Raw genomic sequence first — 26,660 nt, 5'->3', positions numbered from 1 at the left:
ACCTCCAGAGTGCGTTGCCGGAGCGACCGGACGCGTGCGTGCGGGGCGGGACTTCCACAGGCCCCGCCCAGCGCCCCTCCGCCCGTCTTCCCGCGGACCAGAGCGCAGTCACCTACTTCCTCAACAATCGTTCATAACGCGCTGATAATAGCAGGTACTGTTTGCGCGGCACTTACTATGCCCTTGGCACCACGTGAAGCATAGTTTGTGAAAATCCTTGCAACAACCTTGTAATCTTACCTATTATTCTGTTTATTCTCCAAATAGAGGAAACACCCAGAAAGTTCACTCGGTTTGTCAGCTTCTTCCTTCCCCCTACCTCACTGTGAGTCCTCTACTCTGTTCACCATCTGATGCTTCATACATACTAACTGCAGTTTCTCTCAGATACCTATATCCTGCATTCCTAGAAGAAAAAAAAACCTGACTATTAACTGGTATAAACTCAAGAGACATCTCTAAATAGGCACTGAACACCTATTATGTATCCTGGGGGAATGTATGGAGCAGGCAATTCCAGCTCTCGCTTCTGGTTAAATGAGAGGGAAAGAACCCTCAAACCAGCTGTTGCAAATGGAGTGAGGATAGCAATAATGTCGCGCTTCAAACATTTTCATACTCATCATCTCATTTAATCCTCAAAACAGTCTTATGAAATTGGTATTACTGTCTTCATTTTACAGATCGGGAACTGAGCAATAGAGTAGCTTTGATGAGTTGTCCGTGGTCACAGAGGAATGGAATCAAGCTCTGGCAGAACACAAAGTTCATGCTGTCAACTTCTACATTGTGTGTGTGTCATGGCAAGGATAGGCAAGGCAGCAGGGTAGCTACCTGTCTGTTCCCATTGGGATGGAAGAGGGCAGAGGGCAGAATGGGCAAACGCCTCCTCTGAGGTGGGGGTGGATGTGGTTAGAAAACAAGTTGTGATAAATGCTTGGAGTGGAAGTCAGCTGCCTTCCCCCACCAAGGGACATGCCTTAGCGTCAACACGTAGTCACTAAACTCCAAAGAAAGGCTTTTGTGTTTGGGGGTAAGGTGCACAAATTTTGGGCCGGAGTGGAATTACTGGAGATGACAGTAGAGAGGCTGAGCCCTGCCATCACCTTCTTCTCTCTACTGGTAGGCCTCTCTGCACTCTAGAAGCAATGCAGACCACATTTAGAAATACTTAATATTGGGGAGCCTGGGTGGCTCAGTCGGTTAAGTGACCAACTTTGGCTTAGGTCATGATCTTGAAGTCCATGAGTTTGAGCCCCATATCGGGCTATGCCCTGACAGCGTGAAGCCTATTTTGGATTCTCTCCCCCCACCTCTCTCTGCCCTTCCCACACTTGCACTCTCTCTCTCAAAAATAAATAAATAAACATTTCTTTAAAAAAAAAGCAATACTCAACATGCTCATATGTCAGGTGATACAAATGGAGGCCAGTCCCAGGAGGGCCTGGAGCAAGAAAGGACTCTGCAGCAGGTCCACACTATGATACAAACGGCCCCATCAGTTGTGTTACATGATAGAGCAGATCCTATGGTGTTGGAGGTATCAGTGGTGGGAAAAGATGCAGTGTGAAGCTTAAAGCAATATCCAGTGGAAGAACCACAATGCAGAACCTGAGATTTTGGAAAAAGACCACATCAGGGAATTTCATGCCCTCTGAGAAACAGCTCCTGGCCTGTTACTAGACCCTGGTAGGGATGGGATGCTTAACCATGGATGCATTCAACCCTGCTTATCATGACCTGGGTTCTGTTGGACCCACTGAATCATAAAGTTGGACAGGCCCAGCTTCAGCTCATTGTAAAATGGAAATGTTCCATCCAGGATGGAGTCCCAGCAGGACCAGAGAGCATGAGTAAGCTTCATGAGCAGGAAGCCCAGAGCCACTTGTCATCAACCACAGTTGCACGAGTACCCCCACTCCAGTTCACACTCATGACCATATTAGGGGAGGGGACAGGGTCATGATCAGCTAAAAGAGGAGGGAAAGCCTGAGCTTGGTTTAGAGATGGGCTGATTTGGAATGTGGGTACAAGCCAAAAAAAAAAAAAGGACAGTGGCTGCATTACAACCACATTCGTGGGAAGCCCTGAAAGACAGTAGAACAGGAAAATCTTTTCAAGGGGCAGACCTGTGAGTGGTGGACCTGGCCATCTATTTTGGATGGAAGGAGAAGTGATCTCAGATGAGAAGTGGTTACAGGGACTTGTTAATGGGCAACTTTGGCGTAGGGACTCCCCACCAGCCTGGCTGAAATGTTGTTAGATGCTATAGTCTGAGAAGCTTCCTCTCCAGACTTCTCTGTCTTCTTTCTCAAATGTGAGACCTGTGTTGTGGTCTGAACACTCTCCCTGTCTACTCCTGCTTTGTCTCCTTTGTCTATCACAGGCATTTCCCCCATTAAATAAATCCCTTCATGTCTAATTCCATCTTGGCTTAGAGGACCTGAACTCACACAAATAATAAATTTCAATCTTAAATATATGATTCAAATTTAGTAGCACAGTACATGTATGAACTAAAATCTGTGCTAACCAGACAAAAATACCTTGCTGTTCTCACTCTGTTTCACTGCATTGCAGTTTTTAAATTGTGGTCACAAAAAAAACCAAACACCGAACATAAAATTTAACATCTCAACCATTTCTAAGTATAAAGTTCAGTGGTGTCTGGTAGATTCACATTGCTGTGCAGCCAGTCTCCAGAGCTTTTTTATGTTGCAAAACTGAAACTCTGTACCCATTAAACAATAGCTCTCCATTGCCCCCCCCCCGCCCCCACCCCTGCCCCCACCCCTGCCCACCACCTTTCTATTTTCTGTCTCCATGAATTTGATTGCTTTAAATTCCTCACATAAACTCAGTCATACAGTATTTGTCTTTTTGCGACTGGCTTTTTCACTTAACATAATGTTCTCAAGGCTCATTCATACACAGCACGTGTCAGAGCTTCCTTCCTATTTAAGGCTGAATAATATTCCATTGTAAGTACACACCAATTTTTGCTTATCCACTCATCAGTCAATGGACACTGGGGTTGTTTTCGTCAGTGCTTTAAATTTTAAACGCAAATAAAAATTCCAAAATTTATTAGGTAGTATGCTGTTCGATATTTATGTATGTGCAGTGTATTGTAGGTCAATTATAACTTAATAAAGCTGTAAAACAAGAGAACAAACACGCCCTCTTCTCTATCCCAGCCTTGTACACCAGAGCACCTACTCAGTAGCTACACTTGGATGTGTAGTGGGCATGTCAAAATTAACACATCGCTTTTTCTCCTCCCTCCAGATCTGCTTTTGACCCATTCTTTTCCATCTCAGTAACTGGCATCTCCATCCTCCTAGGGACTCAGGCCAAAAAACTGGGAGTAATCCCTTACTAACCCTTAACTCCCCTCTTTTTCTCACCCCTGCATTGGATCTGTGAGCAGATCCCACTGGCTCTGCATTCAGATTAAATCTGGAACTCTTCTTATTACCATGACCACCCCTGTCCAAGCTACCATCATCTTTTGCCTGAATTATTGTGGTTGACCCCTCACTTTGCAATTTATTTCATGTCACTTACACCCCCCAATAAAACCTGGGGGTGGGGTAAAAACACTACCTATTCACCAAATTTTCACCCCTTTTGTACTTTACCTCCTTCAGGTCTTTGCTTAAATTAGTATCTTTGCAATGAGCCTTCCTTAATCATCTAGGTAAAATTGAACCCCATTCCTACCCCCTCCCCCCGACCCTTGGTATTCTCTGTTTTATTTTTCCCATAATGCTTATCTTAAGTAAATTGTTATATATTTTACTTATTCATTTGTTTATCTGCCTTTCCTCCCCAGCCCCACCCCACCCCCACCAACTAAAATATAAGCTCCACGAGGACAGGGAATTTGTTCTGCACACGGATTTATCCCTAGTACCCAAAACAGATGCCCCACAGATATTTGTTAAATAAATGCAAGAATGTGGGGCACCTGGGTGGCTCAGTCAATTGAGCATCCAACTCTTGATTTCAGCTCAGGCCATGATCCTAGGATCGTGGGACTGAGCCCTGCATAGGGCTGCATGATGAGTCTGGAGCCTGCTTAAGACTCTCTCTCTCTCTCTCTCTCTCTCTCTCTCTCTCTCTCTCTCTCTCTCTCTCCCTCTCTGCCCCTCTCCCCAGCTCACACACTCTCTCTTTCTCAAATTAATATATATATATATATATATATATATATATATATATATTAAAAAATAATAATAAATGCAAGAATGTGAAGGCAGGGCTATGAGGAATTTAAGAGCTCAGGTTCTGGGATCAAACAGACTCAAGTTGGAATCTGAGCACAGTCGCTCTTTTGTTGTATGAGTGACTCTGGAGAAGTCCCTCATCACCTCTGTCCCAAAGTCTCTTTCTCCAGAGAAAGGTGAACAAATGGGATAAATGGACAGCTGGGAAGATTCACTAAGGCAGGAGGAGGTATAGAAGAGAGGTGGCAGGAGATGTCATTTTTGGTCTAGTTCTGACACTGCATTGCCACTGTCTTCACTCCTACCTGGAGAGGGACAGTAAACCTTGGGGACCAGCATGGAGGCCATTGAGCTAGCACCAAGCTGAGAATTTCCAGACACTAGGGAGGAAAGCTAAGTCAACTGGTCATGTCTCCCTCTTCTGGGCTTAAGTCAGAGGTTGAATCCTCCTCTGAGGTGGCTGGTAAGGAAGGAAAGGTGGAGACTGTTTGCAAAGATAATCTTCCATGCACTGCCCCCTTTGACCTCCTTCCATTTATAATCCAGAATCCAGCCTTGCCTGTAAGATGACAATACGTTCCTCTCCCCAGGGTGGGTGGGTGTAGCTGGTATCAGAAAGTATTTGCTTCTTCACAAGAGCACAGCCAGCCTCAGTCGTCTGACTGCCAACTTCACTGGCTCTCTTGCACACCCACATCCCCACCCCACCCCCAACATCTATGCCCTTCGAAAATTAAGACACGTAATCTCCACTTTATCACACCCCTTGTAAGCACCAGTTATCTGGACAGCTTGTTTTCAAAGAACATAAATTACTAGATTCAATGATCTTTCAAGAAGACCTCCTTCTTCTTGGCCCCTACTGAGTCCTGGCAATTTAGCAAGCAAAATTCGTTGGTTTTGAAATAAGAACGGAGGATACAAAGGGTGGAGTGAGTACATTCAGGCTTCCTGCTCATGGCCAAAGAGTTCACACGAATACAGCCCACTATCACATCAACTTCTCACCTGTGCTGCTTGCTGATTCTCCTCTTGTCCCCTTCACATCACCACCCCTCCATCTTTGGGCTAGTGTGTCTCACACTCCAGCAACCTGATCCCTCGCTCCTCTATTCCCTAGGAGTCTAGTGACCAGGGGCTCCATTTCCCAGGATCCCTTGCGGGCTGACTTCTGGCTGGCTTCAGCCAATGAGAGACACCCACAGGAGACCGGAGGGTGGGAAGAGAGAGCCTCCAGGGGATTTCTTCCATGTTGCCTTCCTGCTTTGGCACCACAGTCCTGGTGGGCCATAACCCCTCTGTGACCACACCTCCTGTCTGGCATCCTTTCACTCATAGCACCAACCCACAATAGACACTGGTTTCGCCATCCCTCCCCTTCCCTTCATACCTAGAATGCTGCTGGTCCCTGGATACCTCATCATCCTTGTTGATTCCTTTAGCTCTGCCCATGTAAGGATAAATAGTCCCTTGACTAAGGTCTATTCGGTTGAACTGAGTGGAATTCTGTTTCCTGCAGGACCCTGACTAATAAATACATCTGGACTCCACCTACCTGAAGAGTTCATCTCAGCTCCAAAAACAATCCATCCAGTAGCCAGAGAAATTTGCTGTGCATATATCCTTGGGAGAGACTACTGTTGCATATGAAGTCACTCAAAACTGTAGTCCATCAGTTCCTTTTCTAAGAGTCAGGCTTTGTTAGGGAGATGTTACTAGGTATCTAAAAGAAGTGGGAAAGAGAGTGAATTAGAGGTGGGGGTGGCAGGAGCAGAGTGTTTTAGTTGTCTAGGGTTCCAGGCTGGTTTGGCTACTGGCCACTTAACTTGAATAAGTCACTCAGTGTTTTTGTCCCTCAATTTCCACCTTTGTAAAATGAAGGTGACATATTTTAAGTGACTACCCTATGCATCTTACAAGTTTACTATCAGGCTGAAATGAGATGGCGTAAGAGAAAGTAATAGTTTGGAAAGCATGACACCATGATGAGTGCCCAGGACCTCCTCCATCTGGAAGGAGTCACTACCCCAGTTTGACAACAATCTGTAGTAGAATATTAAGTGAAAAACTGACTCAGCTTGCAGGCCTTAAATAATAGTGATGATAATAGGCATTATTATTTCTTAATATATTTATTACCAATTAGGTAATATTATTGCTTAATGAAAACACTTATAACAACTATTGTTTCAGTTACTATTTATTGATTGCTAGCTATGTGCCAGACGTTGTGCTAAGCACGTTCTACACATTCTCTCATTGCATCAGTTTGATGGTTCTGTGAGATACAGGTACCTTCTTAACCCCCATTTTACTTGTGAGGAAACTGATGTTCAGAGACATTAAGCAACTTTCCCCAAATTACTTAGGTATTCTGAGGCTGAAATTCAAATCCAGGTTCATCCAACTTTGCTCTGTCCTCTCATCGTATCCGCCTGTTAGAGCAGTAGTTCTCAGTGGGGGATGGGGGGACAAAATAGCACCCCCAGGAGGAAGTTTGGCAGTGTCTGGAGATATTTTTGTTTATTTTAACTCTGTTAAAATGTTATTGGCATCTAGAGAACAGAAACCAGTGGTAGCGCTTGTTCCCCAGGGCTGTCATAACAAATGACCACACACAGGTGGCTGGAAACAACAAGACTTTATTGTCTCATGATTCTGGAGGCTAGGAGTCCAAAATCAAGGTATTAGCAAGGCTGTACTCCTTCTGAAGGCTCTAGAGAACAATCCTTGCTAGGCTGTGGTGTCTTGTAGTTCTATCACAATCCTTCCTTGGCTTGTAACTCTTTCACTCCAGTCTGCCTCCGTCTTCACATGGCCTTCTTCCTTGTATCTTCCTTGTATCTTCTACCTTGTATCTTCCTTGTATCTCCTTTTCTTATGAGAACACTAGTCATCAGATTCATGGCCCACCCTAAATCCAAGATGATTTCATCTCAACCTCCTTGACTAATTACATCTGCAAAGATCCTTAATTCAAACAAGGTCACATTCTGAGGTTCTAGGTGGACATGAATTTGAGGGGACAGTATTCAGCCCACTAACCCTTCAATGCACAGGACAGCCCCTCACAACAAAGAATTATCTGGCCTCAAATTGCAATAGTGCTGAGGATGAGAAACCCTGCTTTAGAGGGAGACATTTCTTGTCTGAGAAGTGAGAAGAATGTGCCTCTGTTAATCCACACAGCTACAAACAGAAAGGGTCTCAGAGCACCTTAAAGTCCGGAGGTCACCCTCTCCTTCCACTTTTCTGAACCACTTCTTCTTCTGATAGCCTCCAGTATCTCCATGTGGATGCTGCCCCCTGCCTGGCATTCATACAGCACTTTGCATTTTGATTTAAGAATGATACGGTCAGATCCACCCAAAGTGTTAAGCTTCAAATAGTATTAAGCTTCCAAAGAAATGCCTGCCTTCTTCTTTCACAAATGGGAAGATGCTCAAAAATCAGAGAAAGGAACTCGAGCTTGTGGGCAAGTGACTATTTGCAAGTTATGGGAGAGGGACCAGCTCTGCGAAGTGGATCATCTGATGGCTGCCAGGGCACTTTCCTCCATTCTTTCAAGAAATATTTGTTGAGCACCTACTGTATGCTTAGCCCTGAGGATGCAGCAGTGAGCAGCAAGGCTGGTGTGCCTGCTCACATGAACCATCCAGTCTGATATGAATACTTATAATCCAGTGTGATAAGTGCTATAAGAGGGAAATGCAAGGTGCTTAGATTTCAAGTGGTCATAAAGGGTTTTCTGGAGCAAGTGAAGTCTAAGCTGACATTTAGAGACTGAGTGAGATTCAGATGCAGGTGGGTCAGGCTAACTAGTCCAAAGTCAACCACAATTTTAGCCCCTAAGCAAAGACCAAGGGAAGAGTAGCATTGGGAGAGGAGAGAGCTTGTGCAAAGGCCCAGAGGGGAGAGTGAGCATGTTTGAGGAACTGAAGGAAGGCCAGTCTATGCTTCACCCCCACAGAACAAAGCAGAGAAGGTTACTGCTAAGGTCCACCTTCTGGTTTTCCTCCTTGCCTTCTGAGGGCTCCCTTTGACTTCCCTTTCCAATTTGAGCTGTTATTAGATGCTTTCTCTTGGTGTCCATGTTGAGCACAATTCCCTTCTCAGTTTCAGGGACCCCCATCTAGGTCTGATCCCCTGGTCAGGACAAAAGGCCTTTGATCTTATCCAGAAGCAAAAGGGGACATCAGGCATGACCAGACATCTTTGGTATCTTACAAAATGTGTAGAAATTGCTTTTGTCCCAGCCAGGGTGAGGCAGAGGCAGAGGCAGAAAGTCCTGGGAAAGCATCAGAGCTGGGGCAAGTTCACTCCCAAGGTAGCCCCCACTTTGGAAATCAGAATCAGAGGCACATAGCTGAGGCCCAGGACAGTCAACATCACTGTGCTTCCTGCTCTCTCTGGATCATGGAGGAGCAAAAGTGTTAAGAGCCTGGACTCTGGAGCTAATGACCTGAGTTCAAACCCAGCCCCAGACCATTCCTAGTTGTGTGACTTGAAGTAAGTCAACTCATTTCTCTTTATATTAGTGCTGCCCCCTAGAGCAGTGTGTGTGCATGCGTGTGTGTGTGTTCTCTCTTACATGAGAGAACTCCTGTAAGAGTTCACGGGACTTGACACCCAAAAAGTACCCAAGCCTTTGGCTTTATTTTTTTCCTCATCTTTCACCATGAACCCAGGCCCACCCTCCTCTTTCATCCAGTTTCCAGGGAAGCTCCCTGGGCTAAGATGAATGAAGCAGGAAATGGAAAAAGAAAATAGTCCTTCCATTAGGGTATTCACTTTTTTTTTTTTAATTCTGGTATAATTAACACACAGCATTATATTAGTTTCAGATGTACAATATCATGATTCAACAATTCTATGCATTACTAAGTGCTCATCATGATAATAAGTGTGATCTTAATCCCCTTCACCTATTTCACCCCTTCCCCCACTCACCTCCTCTCTGGAAACTACTAGTTTGTTCTCTATAGGTAAGGGTCTGTTCTTTTGTTTTTCTCTTTTTTGTGTGTGCTTGTTTATTTTCTTTCTTAAATTCCATTTATGAATGAAATCACATGGTATTTTTCTTTCTCTGATGGACTTATTTCATTTAGCATTATACCTTCTAAATCCATCCATGTTGTTGCAAATGGCAAGATTTCACTCCTTTTTATGGCTGAGTAATATTCCACTATATATATACATACGTGTGTATATATACATACATACGCACTATATACATACATACATGCACACGGTATATATACATACTATATATATACTATATATATGTATGTATATGTATCACATCTTTTTTATTTATCTTCATCTATCAGTGGACACTTGGGTTGCTTCTATAATTTGGCTATTGTAAATATTGTTGCAATAAACATCAGGGTACATATATCTTTTCAAATTAGTGTTTGTCTACTGGATCACTTTTTTTTAAGTAAAGTTCTTATTAAAGAGTATCATACAGGAAGCTGTGCACAAACCATAAATGCACAGCTTGACAAAATTTCAAAAACTGAACACACTTGTGTCACCAACACATGGCTGAAGAAACAGAGCATTACCAGCACCCCCGCAGGCCCTCCCAATACTCCTTAACTGTCACCACCACCTTGTAGAGTAACCGTGACCCTGACTTCTGAAGCAGACATAAGTGTTGCCTCTTTCCCTATTTATATAAATGAAATCATGCAGCCCATGTGCTCTTTTGTGTCTGACTTCCTTCACTCACCATCATGTTGATGGGAGTCATCTACATTGATGTGGGTAATCAGAGATCGTTCATTCTCATGGCTATACAGTGTTTCACTCTGTCCATTCCGCTGTTGATGCGCTTTTGGGGAGTTTCCAGTATGAGACTATTGTAATAAGTGCTACTATGAACATTCCAGTAAATGTCTTCTGGTGAACATATGTATACATTTCTGTCACATATACACTTAGGAGTGCAATTGCTAGCTAGTAGATACTGTCAAACAGCTTTCCAGAGTGATGATAGCAGGTGTTCACTTTTTAATTTTTTTTTAACATTTATTTATTTTTGAGACAGAGAGAGGCAGAGCATGAACAGGGGAGGGGCAGAGAGAGAGGGAGACACAGAATCTGAAACAGGCTCCAGGCTCCAAGCTGTCAGCACACAGCCTGACGCGGGGCTCGAACTCACGGACCGTGAGATCATGACCTGAGCCGAAGTCGGTGGCTCCGACCGCGCCACCCAGGCGCCCCATGGTGTTCACTTTTTAAAACAATCTGTGACACAGGGCACTATGACCTCCTTCCAGACACACACACATTTAGGAAGCATGGGTCTGTGCCAGGCACTGAATGAGCTACCAGAAGGCCACCGTGGAAGTGCCATGGGCTAGTCCTGGCCCCGTGTGCCCTGAAATCTATCTCCTCTTCATCCTTCTCCCTTTCTCCTTCCCCTTGAATGTGTTGTGAGGGGAGGGCAGGGGTAACCTAGGGAGACTTTCAAGCTACATTCCCCAGGCTCCCGTGTCAGCTGGTGGGCCCTGGATGGAGCTCAGCAGACAGGAGAAAGGAAAAAAACTGGGATGGGGGCTTTCTCGCTCTCTCTGTCTGGTTGTGGCTGCGTCTCTTCCATGGCTCCAGCTCCCACAAGACAGGCCTGTTGTGGTTCCGGCTTCCTCAGGTGACCCTGGCCTTTGGGCTCCAGTGACGTCACCTGCTCCCTTGCCCCTCCAGCTGACAGGTAGCCGTGACTTTTTACACTTGGTGTGTCATAGTCCTCCCCCCTCTTCCACCACCTAGGCATCCAATCAATTCCCTGTAATCATACCGTTTTTAGATGCTTTAGAATGATTTCCTTTTCCAGGTTGGACCCTGACTGACCCTGGCAGAGACCTCCAGGGTAAAATGACAAGTCTTATTCACCAAGCCCATTGCGCTGCTGGTAGCAGATGAGACATGTAGGTGGGGGGTGGCCATTGCACCTAGGTTGCCTGGGTAGTCATCAAGACTTTCACCAGGAGGACTTTCATCAGATAGGGGCAGCTGCTCCTCCCGGAGCAAGGAGCAGTGTTGGCATGCCCACCTCGGTGTCCTGCTAGCCAAGGCCACTCCTTCCAGGGCATCCCTCTGTCTGGTTCTATGGAACGGAGGTCTGTGGCTGGTCTCAGCATGAGCTGCCCGTGGTGGCTGTTTGCCTTTGTGGGGAGTAGCCTCAGACTGAAGAATGGCATCTTAGATTTCATGGTGATCCTCGCGCCTTATGCACAGTAAATACTAATAATTCACACATGAGCATTTACTATGTGCAGGCATGATTCCGAGCACTTGAGGTCTTAGTAAGACATGTTATTACGATCCCATTTTACAGATAGAAATTGAAGCATAGGAGCTAAAGTAACTGATACTCCACTGATGTTTGTTGATGACAATAGCATCAATAATTAGTGTGGCAGAGTGCTTAAAAACACTGGCCTTGGTGGATGCCTGGGTGGCTCAGTCGGTTAATTGTCTGACTCTTGATTTCAGCTCAGGTAATGATTTCATGGTTCATGAGATCAAACCCCCACAGCATCGGGCTCTGTGCTGACAGCATTGAACCTGCTTGAGATTCTCTCTCTCCTTGTCTCTCTGCCCCTCCCCAACTTTTGCATGCACACATGTGCATGTGCGCTCTCTCTCTCTCTCTCTCTCTCTCTCTCTCTCTCTCAAAAATAAATAAACTTTAAAAAGAAACAAAAAAACCTCACTGGCCTTGGAATTCAAAAGACAATGGTTTGAATCTAGATTCTGCCCCTTGCTTATTTGTGATTTTCCTCTGTTTCCTTTTCAGTAAAACAAGGCTAATGATGCCCACCTCCCCTGATTCCTGAGCAGATCAAATAATGAGTGAGCATCAGTGGTAGTAGAGCTTGCAAAATTCAAACCTGTATGTTTATGTATACATATGATATATAATGCAAAATTATACTTTATTGTGTATATGCTACAATTCAGGGTTTTGCAATCATATGCTTATTTATGAGTAGTAACTGCCTGTAAACAAGTTATGATCTTCAGATTTAACAAGCCAATGATTAACTTATTTTATCTGATAAAATAATATATATAATGAATTTGCCTATGTTATCCCAGACACTAGTCTCAGATCATAAATTACCCCTTTTGGGATCACATTAATAATCCCAATCCAAGAGGTGTATTTTTAATACTGTGCTATCTAAATTTTTGTATTTTGAAATAATTTCAGTTGCAAAATATAATAAAGAATTGTCAGACACCTTCTACACAGATTTTCTACATTCCCCATAGGTTAATATTTTACGACATTTGCTTTATCATTCTCTCTTTATACATACATATATATATATACACATATATATATACATATATATGTACACACATATATATATACACATAAATATGTGTGTGTGTGTGTGTGTATATATATGTAGGATGTTCATCTATATCCCTTACCCAAATGTTTCCTTTTTTCTTAAACATTTGAGAGTAGTTGCAGATCTGATGTCCCCCTTTATCCCTAAATACTTCAGTGTGAAATTTCCTAAAAGCAAGAACATTTTCTCGTAAGATTATGAAAATAAAGACATAAACATTGATTTAATATTGATATCTAACATAGAGATCTAACCTAAATTTTCTCAGTTGTCCCACTAATGCCTTTTAAATTTTTTTTCAACGTTTATTTATTTTTGGGACAGAGAGAGACAAAGCATGAACGGGCAAGGGGCAGAGAGAGAGGGAGACACAGAATCTGAAACAGGCTCCAGGCTCTGAGCCATCAGCCCAGAGCCCGACGCGGGGCTCGAACTCGCGGACCGCAAGATCCTGACCTGGCTGAAGTCGGACGCTTAACCGACTGCGCCACCCAGGCGCCCCCACTAATGCCTTTTATAGCAAAATAGCAACATGAATTTTTCTGGTCCAGAATTGCATTAAGTGGCCACATGTATTTAGTTTCCTTCAATCTGAAACAGTATCTTAGTCTTTGTCTTTCCTGACCTTGACATTTGTGAGGAATAAAGGCCGGTTAGTTTGAACAGTGCTCCACAATTTGGGTTTGTCGTACGTTACGTTGTGATTGCATTGCAGTTCTGCATCTTAGGCAAGAGTATCACAGAAGTGATGTGTCATTCTCAGGGCAACTTGTCAGGAGGCATTTGATCACTTGGTTTTAACTTTGATCACTTGGTTAAGGTGGTGCCTGCCAAGTTTCTCTGCTATAAAATTAGTGTTTTTCCCTTTGTTGTTTGTAAGTATCTTGTAGGGAGATACTTTAAGTCTATATAAATATCCTGTTTCCCATCAGACCTCACCCACCAGTTTTAGTATTCGTTGGTAACTCTTGCCTAGATAGATTGTTACTGTGACAGCTGCCAAATGGTGATTTTTCTAAATCCACCATTCCTTTTATGTCTATTAGTCTGGATTCTACTTTATTTACTTACATCAATATGGACTCATGGATTCTTATTTTATTCTAGGAGTTGTAATCCCTTACTATCATTCTTTGATTTGATGCTTAAATTACACCAACTTTGGCCAGCCAATGGGAACTCCTTAAAGCTGGCTACTTTGTCCTTTTGACATGTTTCCACCATTTTGTGTGTGTTTTCTTACTTTCTGGAAAACTAGATGTTCATATATATTTCCCTTACTCAAATCTGGAATCAGCCATTTCTTCAAACAACCCTAGTTTATTTTAGTGGAGAATTTAAACCTTAACTTTAAAAAATGATGAAGGAAAGGAAGAAGGAAGAGGTGGAAGAGAGGTGAAATGCCCAAAAGGGGGGCAGGGAGGTTTACAAATATTATAGCATATGTTTTGAGTGTTTACATTTAACAAATCAATTGTTTTATTTATTTTTTAAATGATTTTAAATTTTTTTAAAAATGTTTATTTATTTATTTATTTATTTTTGAGGTGGGGGGCGGGGCAGAGAGAGAGAGGGAGAGATTGAATCCCAAGCAGTCTCTACACTGCCAGCTGTGGGGCTTGAACTCACCGAAGGTGAGTGAGATCATGACCTGAGTCAAGATCGAGAGTCGGATGCTGAACCAACTGAGCCACCCAGGTGTCCCCAAATCAATAGTTTTAAAACCAAAAGTATGATGCAAATATAATTGTGCTCCTCATAAGATAGTTATACCAAAAGTCTGCTTTTGAGGTTCTCCTGAATGTGGGTCCAAATCACTTCCCTGCCTCCCCAGCACACTCCATAATGCCCTATGCCAATAGCGCTTAAATGGGGAGGGGGAGGGAAATCCACCATGTGATGGTGAATCTCAGGGAGCTCAGGTCTTTCTTCTCAGAATTGACCTCAGCCCCCAACCCCTAGAGCGACTGTGCTAATATCTGTTTTATATATGAATAGATTGGGATTTTACTCAGTTTTATTTGAGGAAGCTTTAGGGCAGTGGGGTGGGAAAGGTAGTTAAGGCGAGCCAGGCTATTTGATTTCAAATCCTAGCTCTGGTGAGTGACTTAACTGCTCTAGGCCTCAGTTTCGCCATCTGTCAAATGGGGATGTTTTGCCCCCAGAGCCTTTTGGAGACGGTGACACTGATATATGTCAAGCACAGGGAGCAGCAGCTGGCATGTGAGAGTTTTGTGCTGGTGTCCTGACTTCTCAATGAGGCCGATGCCTTTAGAGATGTCTTTCCAGTCTACATGCATCACTAAAATTGGGCCCTCAGGATTCCACCTGCCCTCAAGGATTGGTGCCCACAAACTACAAATCATGGCCCACTCCAGCCCATCTTCAGTCCTGGTCACCTGCAGGCACCTGTGCCCCAGACACCTTTCATTCACCTTTCACCTTTCACCTGTGTCACTCAGGACCCTTTCCAGTGCAAGTGACAGAATCCTGACTCCTACCAGGTTACACAAAGTTAAGGACCCATCGTCTCCAAGGGTCCTTTCTCGACCTTTAGGCACGGCTGGATCCAGGGATACAATTACTCCACCAACCCCCTCAATCTCTTCTGGACTCAGTTTTCCTCTGTATTGGCTTCACTTTTATGGGGCAGCAAGATGACCAATGGCCCCAGCCTCACGTCCTACCAGCTGAGCGACCCCAGAAAAGAGAATGTCTTTCCTAGTAGCTTTAGCAAAGGTCCTAAGGGCTGATGCCTATTGGCTTGTTTGGGTTACATGCTGTGCTAGGTCTCTCCTATTTGCCCCTCCATGGCCTCTCTCCACCTCTGTGCCTTGGGAGCCCAACCCATGCAGATCACAAAAACAGACACTCTTGCCTTCTGGGTTTAGATTGTGCTCAGCAAATGGGAGGTACATGTAAGAGACTGGAGGATAGGAAGAGGTTACCGTCAGGGTGTGGATTTTGCCCCTCTTTCCCTCCCAAGTTGCTATGAACTGTCTGTGTCCACTGAAGGTCCCATCTCCTGCCAAGGGGCATTTTCCATATAACACCATTCCTCATGGACCCAGTAATCAATTATTCCCTCTCCTTACCTCTCTAGTTTAGGAGGGATGATGGCTCCTAGCCATTGGAGGTCCCCGAGTACCACACCAGTTGTTGTTGGCTTCCCTGCATCCTGCCTTCACCTTTGTAAAAGGCCCGTCATTATACTTTCCTCAGGGACCCTGCTGAATGTGTCACCTGCATCCTGCTGATGCATATGCTCACCTCTGGAGCACAGGTGAGGTCTTAAGTGACCACAAAAGAAGGACCAGACAGAGTAACAAAGAGGTGAGTGTCAGAGTGCTTTGTCAACCCCAACGCATGGGACCATGGTGGGGGTGTCAGGCTGGAAAGCCAGGGTCCCTCTTGGTCCTAGTTTCATCCTCCTTCCTCTGAGTTTCACTGAGTGACAGGGTGAGAAAGAGAACTAGATGTGGAGTCCAGGGCCAACCACCCCCTCCCTCTTATATGTCCCACTATGTGTGACCTGAACAAGGAACTCCACTTCTCTGAGCCTCTCTTAAGCGAAGAAATCTTACCTACCTCCCCCACAGGGCTGCTAGCAGAATTGGATAAAATTGGCTAGGGGGAGGGATGGCTGATTTCTGGAGTTCTCTATCTACTGTGTGTTGTGGGGCCTCAGGACTTTGGGGGCCCTCAGGGGCATCACTTTCCTTCCCATTGTGGTTCCATTTGTTTCCATCTTGACCACAGAATATCTCAGTTCTCTGTCAGCCACTTTCTACATGATCTTAGAGATAATCTCCTGCACGCCCATACCCCTGTCACCAGCAATGCTACGAAAGTCAAGAGTGATAACATCTGTTTATGGTCTCTCTCTGCCACCCTACCAGCAGGAGACTGTAATCTCCTTGAAGGCAGGGACACCGTGTTTTGTCCACTGTCACATGCCCACATCTAGGAGAAACCAGCACAGATCAAGTGCTCAGGAAGTACATGTTGAAGGAACAGAGGCAAACAGTCATCGAGAAAGACCAACTGTTGTTGTGTTACTCCTGTATGTTAAAAAGCAAAATAAAGAAGCATAAAAAGAGGGTTATAAGAATTGCCCACATGGCCAGCCTGACTATGGTAACACCTATATAACAGGCTTGTTGTAAGACTGACATGAGATTGTGCGTGTAGGGCACTTGGCGCCCTCCCCAGCCAAGGGCAAGAGTGCCATCAATGCTGGGTGGATGCAGAAGCAGTGACCCATTCAGGGACCGAGCTTGTCTGGGGGCCCTCTGCTCCTGCTAGCCTAGCTGCAGCTGCTTAGCTAACATTGGATCCCAAGCAGGGAAACCATTGTCTCAGGACAGTGTCTTGTGTCTTAAGGAGGGACGCTGTGGCAGACCAAAAAGCAAAGAGGGCCTGTGGCGTTGGCTGAGAGATGCTGCACTCAGTTACTAACTTGTCCTTCAGATAAGTGGTCTCATATTTTAAGATTTCAGTCTCCTCATCTGGAAAATGGGGATATTTACACTCAGTTCTTTACCTTATGGGTGGTCCTGAGGGCCAAATAAGAAAGTGGCTATACTTAAAAGCTTTTTTTAAATAAAAGGTCCCTAACAAAGCTCAACGGATGATTAAAAGCATTTGCTGTCTCCAAACCACCCCCCACACACCCATAGGCCCAAGGGTGCTTAGATCCCCATTTTCAAAATTCATCCCTAGTCCCCTTCCATCCCTCCTCTTCTTCCTTTGCTCTAATCAATGGATCTTGATTGATCAATGAACAGCCCCACCCCTCCAATCCAGGCTGGCTCCCAGATAGCTTTGTGTAAAGGCCTGGATTAAAATGGTCCCTGTTTCTATTGATTTGGAAAGAACTCCTCCTTTAGGATTGTTGAGACAGGACGCTCTGTGGGCTCCAGCCCCAACGGCAGCTCACGTGGAAGAAGAGGAGAGATCCATCTCCACCCCTCCTGAAAAGTGAGTCACCCTGTCAACATGCCCTTCTGATGTCACAGCTGGTTCTACCAGATCCCTCTGGAGCTGGGCCTCACCCCTGCCAAGATGGAACCTTCACTCTCCTCCTTTGTCAAAAGCAGGAAACACTTGCCAGACAGAACTACCAGGACCCCAGAGCCCCATTCTATTGAAAAGTCTGTCATACTATCATAGTTTTTGTCAAACAATTATTACTGAATGACAGGAAAGAGAAAACTTTCCCTTCCTCTCTGCCCTCCATCTCAATCCATGCCCTAGAATAATCCATTATTAATAGCTTGGTGTGGAACATTCCAGATTCTGTATAATGCATATTCAATTTTCTTTATTAGGACTATATTATTTTTAGAGTAGTTTTAGGTTCACAGCAAAATTGAAGGGAAGGTATAGAGATTCACCATATACTTCTTGCCACCCCCCCCCCCCGCCAACATGCACAGCCTCCTCCATTACCAACTTCCCCCTCCAGGGTGGCACATTTGTTATAGCTGATTAGCCAACGTTTACATATCATAATCACCCAAAGTCCATAGTTTACATTACAGTTCACTCTTGGTGGTGGACATTCTATGGGTTTGGACAAATGTACAGTGACATGTATCCATTATTCTGGTACCATGTATTCTCACTGCTCTAAGAATCCTCTGCACTCCGCCTATTCACCCCCTCTCTTCACACCCAACCCCTGGCAGCCACTGATCCTTTTACTGTCTATCATTTTGCCTTTTCCAGAATGTCATATAGCTGGTATTATATACAGTGTGAAGCCTTTTCATACTGGCTTCTTTCAATTACTAATCTGCATACAAGGTTCTTCCATGTTTTTGCATGGCTTGATGGCCCGTTTCTTTTCAGCCCTGAAAGATACTCCATTGTCTGGAAGGACCACCATTTACTCATCCGCCTACTGAAGGATGCCTTGGTTGCTCCCAAGATTTGTCAATTATGAAAAAAGCTGCTATAAATATCCATGTACAGGTTTGGGTGTGGATATAAACTTTCAGCTCCCTTGGGTAAATATCAAGGAGTGTGATTGCTGGATCACACGGTAAGAACAGGCTTAGTTTTGTAAGAAATAGTCAAACTGTCTTCCAAAGTGGCTTTCCCATTCCGTATTCCTGCTAGCAATGAATGAGTTTCCTGTTGCCCCACATCATCTGCAGCATTTGGTGCTGTCAGTGTTCCAGAATTTGGCCTCTCTAAAATGTGGGTAATGGTATCTCATTGTTGTTTTAATTTTCCTTTCCCTGATGGTATATTACGTGGAACAACTTTTATGTTTGTTTACCATCTAAATATCTTCTTTGGTGAGATATCTGTGAAGATCTTTGACCCATTTTCTAATTGGGATGTTTGTTTTCTTATTGTTGAGTTTAAGTGTTCTTTCTATATTTAGTGCCTTGTATAATAGTGCCTTATCAAATATGCCTTTTGCAAATATTTTCTCCCAATCTGTGGCTTGTCTTCTCAGTTTCTTGATGAATGTTCAGTTTTAAAAATTTAATCTAATTTTACAAGTAATACAAAAATTTATTTTCTGTGGGGGAAAAACAATGAAACGGTACAAAATCTGCCTTGATTTTTATCCTCTGAGTCCACTCTCACCACAGCCCACGGGTTATGCCTGTTATCTCTTCTGAGTGTATTCTTCCCCATCCTGCTCTATGTGTTTTTAATCGCACATGTTTCTATTTCCGTGGGGAATAAATAGCTCTATTTTGCGTGCATGTGGTTTACATAAATGTTGGCATATCACACCTATTGTTTGCCAACTCTGGTCATACTGTCTTGAAAATTCATCTGTGTTAGGATGTATACAGCTACCTTATTCTAAGCATAGCATTGTGTTCCATTAAATGAATGTATTACAATGTATTTAGCTTTTCCCTACTGGTGGATGCTTAGGTTGCTCCTGATGTTTTCTTCTGTCCCTTTATAAAAACAATCTTTTAAAATTTTGGTCAAATTCATGCATATTCATGGCATTAAAAAATCAAATAATATTATAAGGTTTCTAGCAAATGTTAGTAATGCAACACACACACACACACACACACACACACACACACCCCTGAGTCCTGCTCCTCAGAAAGTTACTATTCTTTCAGCTGTTTCTTCTGGCATTTACCTCTGTATTTCTGAATAAGATGTTTATATGTTCTTTCTTTCTTTCTTTCTTTCTTTCTTTCTTTCTTTCTTTCTTTCTTTCTTTCTTTCTTTCTTTCTTTCAGGCGGGGAGGGCAATAGAGAGGGGAAGAGAATCTTAGACAAGCTCCATGCCCAGTGCAGGACCCTATGAAGGGCTCGATCTCACAACCATGAGATCATGACCTGAGCCAAAATCAAGAGTCAGGTGCTTAACTGACTAAGCCACCCAGGCACCCTGTGCTATTTCTTGGTTTATCAATCCAAGACATAATCTACTGCCTTCCTATTGAGGTAGCTTTATACACACCATTCCCATGCACTTGCCTCCCCTCTCCCCATTCTTCCTATATAATTGCATGACAATTTTCTGGTTAAGTCAGTATTCTTGGGGCACCTGGATGGCTCAGTTGGTTGAGCATCCAACTTCAGCTCAGGTCATGATCTCACCGTTCACGAGTTTAAGCCTCACGTCGGGTTCTGTGCTGACAGCTCAGAGCCTGAAGCCTGCTTCGGATTCTGTGTCTCCCTCTCTCTCTGCCCCCCCCCCACACCTCACTCATGCTGTCTCTCTCAAAAATAAATAAACATTAAAAAAAATTTTTTAATCAGTATTCTCTGTTTACATCAGTGCGATCTTTTATTTTTTCCTGCCAAGCGGTGGTTCTTAACTTTAACTGCCCCCAGGGAGCTTTTAAGTCACCCAGGGAGCTTTTAAATAACCCTGAAGCCCAGCCTGAACCCCAGATCAATTAAGTCAGGTTATCTTCAACTTTTTCCTTGTCAGCTTTCCATTGAATGTTTTACTTCTGCTCTTACATTTTTAATTTACAGTAACTCTTTCTTGTGTTCTGATTGCTTTTTGCAGCAAACACTGTTGGCATAGGCCCTTGGCATTCACCCTTGAGTGCTGCCCACAGCTGCTTACTACACATAGCTATGCAGCTCTGCCCAAGAGCTATTTTCTTCCAACCAGCATCCTCAGCCTGAGTGCAGGACAAGCTGGAGGTTACTCCCCACTGGAGGCAGTTAGTGGGCCCTCGTGCACTGGCTGGGATACCTCTGAGGCATGTTCTATACCGGCTCCTGGGGTTCTCCAGAAATACCAAGCTCCAGGCGCCCACAGTAGTAGCTGGCTAGGGTAACACACCTTTTGTTGGCTTCCTTCCCTTCCCTGCCTCACTTCCCAACTCCTTGACCCACATTTCCTAGGATCACCTGCCAAAAATCCGTTGACTGGGATCATTATCTCAGAAATGGGCATTTGGGAAAACCCAAACCCAAACACTCCTTTTTTTTTTTTCTTTTTAAATAGAATCTTATTTGTGTTTCATGGATGTGATACCTCATTATCTCTCTGTGGGTATTAATTATAGTGAGTCCTAACATCTGTTTAAAAAGTTTCATTCCTGGGGCACCTGGGTGGCTCAGTCATTTGAGCATCCGGCTTCGGCCCAGGTCATGATCTCACGGATCATGAGTTTGAGCCCCACATCAGACTGTCTGCTGTCGGCACGGAGCCCACTTTCGATCCTCTGTTCCCAGCTCTCTTTGCCCCTCCCCCACTTGCATGTGTGTGCTCTCTCTCTCTCAAAACTAAATCAACATTTAAATAAAGACACATATAAAATAAAATAAAATGAAGAAAAGGAAAGAAAAAGCTTCACTCCTGCCTTGGCCCATAATGATCTACTGTTTACTTTTCTGGAGTTTCTCCAATTTCCCACTATGATGAGGACACGTGCCTGACTGGCAGCATCCTGAGAGCCAGGGGGCAGGAAGAGCAGGGTTCTCCCTGGTCAGTACAGACTTTCACATAACATCCCTGGTTTTAATGTAGTGTCTCTCCCGCCTTCCGCTGTGCCTAGTGTCCTTAGGTCCGGAGCCTCCCTTGTTCCATTTTTCTGTAGAACAAACTTCTGCCAGGGTCGGGAGGGGGTAACTTATTGGCTCCCCTAGATCTGAAAGGGGCCTTTGGTGGTTCTTCCAGTTATAATTGATAGGTTAGAAATCACCCAAAACTAATCAAAACAACAATATTCTTTTTTTTTAAATCTCTCATCGTTTCTGTGGCTGAAGAATTTTGGAAAGGCTCAGAATGGGTATTTCTGGCTTGGGATCTCTCACGCGGTTGCAGCCAGAAGGTGACTGAAGCTGGAATAGCAGGGGCCAGGCACCTACTGCCCTGTCTCTCTCCGTCTCTCTGTCTCTCTCAATCTCTCTCTCTCTCTTTTTCTCTCTCTCTTGTCACAGGGCCACTCCGTGGGGTTCTTCCGTATGGGCTTCCTCACAGCATGGTGGTCTCAGCACAGTCACACTGCTTAAGTTTCCAGCCCAGGGTCCCAGCTTCAGACATTACAGTGTCACTGCCCCCGCACTCTGTTGTTACAAGCAAGTCACAAGCCTGCCCCAGTCAAGGGGAGGGGACATAGACCTCACCTCTCAACAGGCGGGGTGTCACAGTCACACTGTGGAACACAGGTGCAACGGAAGATACTGTTGTGGCCCTCTCGGGAAAGTACAACCTGCCACAGTGGTCTCACTGCTTCTCACGCAGGGTCCTAGCCATGCTTCTGTTGGCAACCCCTCTCTACCTCCCACACATCACTCTGACTCAATTCCTGGCAGTTTTGGTCCATGAATCTTCCTGCTTCTTGGGAGGCCCCCATGCACAGATGTGCAAGCTGGGCAGTGCGCCTAGCCTAAGGGCTAGCGGGTGGCCCCACGGCTTGCTGCCACCCTCTTCTGCAGGCATTTTCAGCTCTACTAACTCATCTCCTGTCCACCTCCCCAAATTGGTCAACACCTCTCATCTGCTATTGCCCTCTCTCCTGTTCTTTTTGGCTCTTTTGTGAGCTAATAACTTTTTGGTTCATTTGCTCTGGTTTTGGTACGGCTTTGGGGAGGGGGCAAAGGAAAATCTATATCCTCAATCTATCATTTTTTTTTTAATTTTTTTTTAACGTTTATTTATTTTTGAGACAGAGACAGAGCATGAACGGGGGAGGGTCAGAGAGAGAGAGGGAGACACAGAATCGGAAGCAGGCTCCAGGCTCTGAGCCATCAGCCCAGAGCCCGATGCGGGGCTCGAACTCACGGACGCGAGATCGTGACCTGAGCCGAAGTCGGATGCGCAACCGACTGAGCCACCCAGGCGCCCCCTATCATTTTTTTTTAAGTTTATTGATTTTGAGAGAGAGAGCAAGCGGGGGAGGGGCGGAGAGAGAGAGAGAGACAGCATCCCATTCGGGCTCTGTACTGTCAGCACAGAGCCTAACACGGGGCTCCAACTCACAAACCGTGAGATCATGACCTGAGCCAAGCTCAAGAGTTGGATGCTTAACTGACTAAGCCACCCAGGCACCCCTATTATTTTTTAAAGTAGGCTTCATGCCCAGCATGGAGTCCAACATGGGCCCTGAACCCACAACCCTGAGCTGAGATCAAGAATTGGATGCTCAACCCACTAAGCCACCCAGGTACCACTCAATCTATTATTTTAATGAAAAATGCCATGTTTCCATATTTTCCCCTAATAGAAATCACTGCAATAATGCCTCAATATGCACATAAGCAAGTGTTAATACCTCTTTGTAGAGTTTACTTTTACAAAAATGGGTCATGCTATAATTGTTGGGTAATTTGCTTTTCTCACTTAATATATTCTGGACATCTTTTAATGTCTATATATATAGATCTGCTTCATTCTATAAAATAGCTGTGTAGTGTTCCATGGGAGGAACGGGAATTCTATCCCACAGGAGAGAAAAGGGGGGAAATGTACCTTTCCCTCACTCTTTACGCCGGAGGGACAGGATGACTCCCCAAAGGAGTGCCCCAAGGTCAGAGGCAGGATGTGGTGGGTGGGGATGAGGTATACAGAGCTTTAACCATATCCTTGACGCCACATGCATGTACATAATTATCATTACAGCATGCACACTTCAGAGTCTGTTTTTTTCCCCTTGGCTTTATTGCTAAAAACCAGGATTTCTCAATTTGGGCACTAATTGAGAAATTTGGATTAGATAATTCTCTGTTGTGGGGCTGTCCTGTGCATTACAGGATGTTCAGTGACATCCCTGGCCTCTACCCACTAGATACCTAGCACCACCTCCCCACATTGTGACGACCAAAAATGTCTCCGGACTTTGCCTAATGTCCCCCAGGACAAGATCACTCCCAGTTGAAAACCACTGCTATAAACTGATCTAAAGTCCTCTTGGCAGCCTGTAACCTGGTTAGCTGGCTCTTCTCCCTTTGCTTCTCTTACAACTAGTTACCTAGGTTTTTCTAGGAGAGGATATATAGTCCCAACATGCCATTCCCTGAGTGTCCAGGTAGGGTTAATTCCTTTCCTTTTTTTTTTTTTTGTTTATTTATTTATTTTAAGAGAGAGAGCACACCAGGGAAGGGCAGAGAGAGAGAGAAGAGAGAGAGAATCCCAAGCAGACTCCACTCTGTCAGCACAGAGCCTGACTGGGGGCTCAATCTCATGAACCGTGAGATTAGGACCTGAGCCGAAATCAAGAGTTGGATGCTTAACAGACTGAGCCACTCAGGAGCCCTGGGTTAATTTTTCTTACTGGCAGGTTTCCCACCCCCCCACCCCCACCCCACCTGAAGTTTATTTGCTGCTATCCTTAGAAAGAATTTTGAGAAATTTCCAAATGTAATACATGTTTATTGTTGAAAATTGAAAAATATAGAAAAGCACAAGGAAGAGAATTAAAATATTCCCTCTGGACCCTTTCCATAATCACTGATAACATAATTTTGGTGATTATTTTGACAGCCTTCTAGTCTTTTTCTCTCTCTCTTCCTCTGTATAGATTGTAGGTCTGTCTACATACCTATGTGTGTGCATAAATTTTTAAGCAAAACCCCCTGTTAAGAAAATATGATTAACATTGTAACATGACTTCTTGCTTTAAGTACCCGGAGTCCTTTGTAATGTCTCCTTGTTTGTGTATCCAGAGGGCTCTGCCTTACTGCTCAGGTTCTGATCGCACTGATAAAGAGGTCACTTGCCTGTACCATTGTTGAAATACAGCAAATGACCTCTGTTCCCTGTCAAAGTATAACTTAAAGAACATTACAAACATGGCATTCCTACAACCGAGCACACACCCCAGATACATTTAACTTGTTAATGAGGGAATCAGCAGGATGGTAAAAACCAGTCCAAAGGAGAAGTGGAGGAAAAGAGGTTATACAATCCATCAGGAAAAGCGTACTAAAATCAGCATGCTAGGTTAGAGGTAAAAATGACTCATATCCTACAGGGTAATAAAACTGTAACCTTTTAGGTTATCATTTTTGTAGACAAAAATCATTTGTATCTCTACCAAACAAAATTCTACACAACCTTATAGAATCAGGGCCCCAGGCAAAAGGAAAGTTCAAATCAAACAGAGGTTCAAATCAAACAGAGGGATTAGATAACAAAATAATCCTGGGGTGGTCTGTTAGGCAGTGTTCCAGTCTGCAATGAAAGGATGTGCACTTCTCCTTTTGCCTCATTTCCAAGTTTGGGATCTCTTTTCTTTTCTTTTCTTTTCTTTTAAGATTTTATTTTTAAGCAACCTCAACACCCAGCATGGGGCTTGAATTCCCAACCCCGAGATCAAGAGTTGTACGTTCTTCCGACTGAGCCAGCAGGCACCCTGGGATAATTTTTCTTAATATCCCTTCTTTTCTCTGGTTCCCCAGGCAAATTCTATGCAAGATTTCCCTGAGGCAAAGTGGCCATGGTTTCTGCGGTCCCCTGAGCATCCCTCATCTTCCTCCCTTTTAACCTACATTCTAAACAGGTGAGATCAGTCCCCAGGGACCTGGGTATTTCCAATTAGTCACTGTACCTGGCCAGATATAACTCACATACCACACATTTATTTGAAGTGTACAATCCCATGATTTCTGGTATATTCAAGAGTTGTGCAATCAATTTTGGAACATTTTATTCACCCCAAAAAGAAATCCTATAGCCATTAACCGTCACTCCCCATTTCCTACCAGCCCCTAGCAACCAGTGATCTACATTCTATCTCTATGTATTAGTCTTTCCTGGACTACATTTTCTACAAATGGAATCATACAACATGTGGGTCTTTTGTGTCTAGTTTCTTTCATTTAGCCCAATATTTTCAAGGTCCATGCATGCCGTAGCATGCCTCAGTACCTCATGCCTTTTTATTGCTAAATAATATGCCATTGGATAGATACACTACATTTTAATCAGTCGATGAACATACAAGTTGTTTCCATTTTTGTCTATTGTGAAAAATACTGCTGTAAACCTTAGTTATAAGTTTTTGTGAGAACATATGTTTTCATTTTTATTGCGTATATACCCAGGAATGGAATTTCTTAGTCATAGGATAACTTATACCTCACCTTTATAGAAGCCGCCAAGCTGTTCTCCAAAGTGACTTTGTCATTTTACATTCCTACCCTCAGCGTAGGAGGGTTCCAGTTTCTCCACGTCCCTGTCAACACTTGTTATTATCTGCCTTTTTGATTATAGCCGTCCTAGTAGGTGTGAAGCAGTATCATTGTGCTTTTGTGGTCTTGCTTTTTTTTTTTTAATTTTATTTATGTAATTTGAGAAAGAGAGAGAAAGGAAGACAGAGAACCCCAAGCAGCCTCTGTGCAGAGCTGGACGCTGGGCTGGATCCTACAAACTATGAGATCATGACCTGAGCAGAAATCAAGAGTCAGACACTTAACTGAACCACCCAGGTGCCCCTGTGGTCTTGCTTTTTAAACTAGTCTTGCACAGAAAACAAATTCGCACACAATCAAGGAACCAAGCACAGTGGCCTCAAGGTTCTAAGCCTCTACTAGTGGGATGAGTCTGATGGATGAGTAAAGACTGTCCCGCTGAACCATCCTATGGAGCTAGCTCCCAAAGGGG

General features: G+C 44.1%; 1 long non-coding RNA gene across 2 annotated transcripts; it reads left to right on the top strand.

Annotated features, from left to right (window-relative positions):
- The first annotated feature begins 46 nt into the window (after positions 1-46).
- LOC109494895 lies at positions 47-19,643 on the top strand. 2 transcript variants are annotated; one of them, XR_002738610.2, is made up of 4 exons: positions 47-154; positions 15,824-15,934; positions 17,491-17,581; positions 18,455-19,643. It is a non-coding gene; the product is annotated as an uncharacterized LOC109494895 (long non-coding RNA). The 2 variants fall into 2 exon arrangements; XR_006590634.1 differs by having other exon boundaries at positions 17,477-17,581.
- Positions 19,644-26,660: the final 7,017 nt, after the last annotated feature.

The sequence above is a fragment of the Felis catus genome, chromosome E2 (assembly GCF_018350175.1).
Source record: "Felis catus isolate Fca126 chromosome E2, F.catus_Fca126_mat1.0, whole genome shotgun sequence".
In the NCBI taxonomy this organism is placed as follows: Eukaryota; Metazoa; Chordata; class Mammalia; order Carnivora; family Felidae; genus Felis; species Felis catus.
The sequence above is the reverse complement of the archived record's forward strand: the minus strand, read 5'-3'. Positions and strand labels throughout refer to the sequence as shown.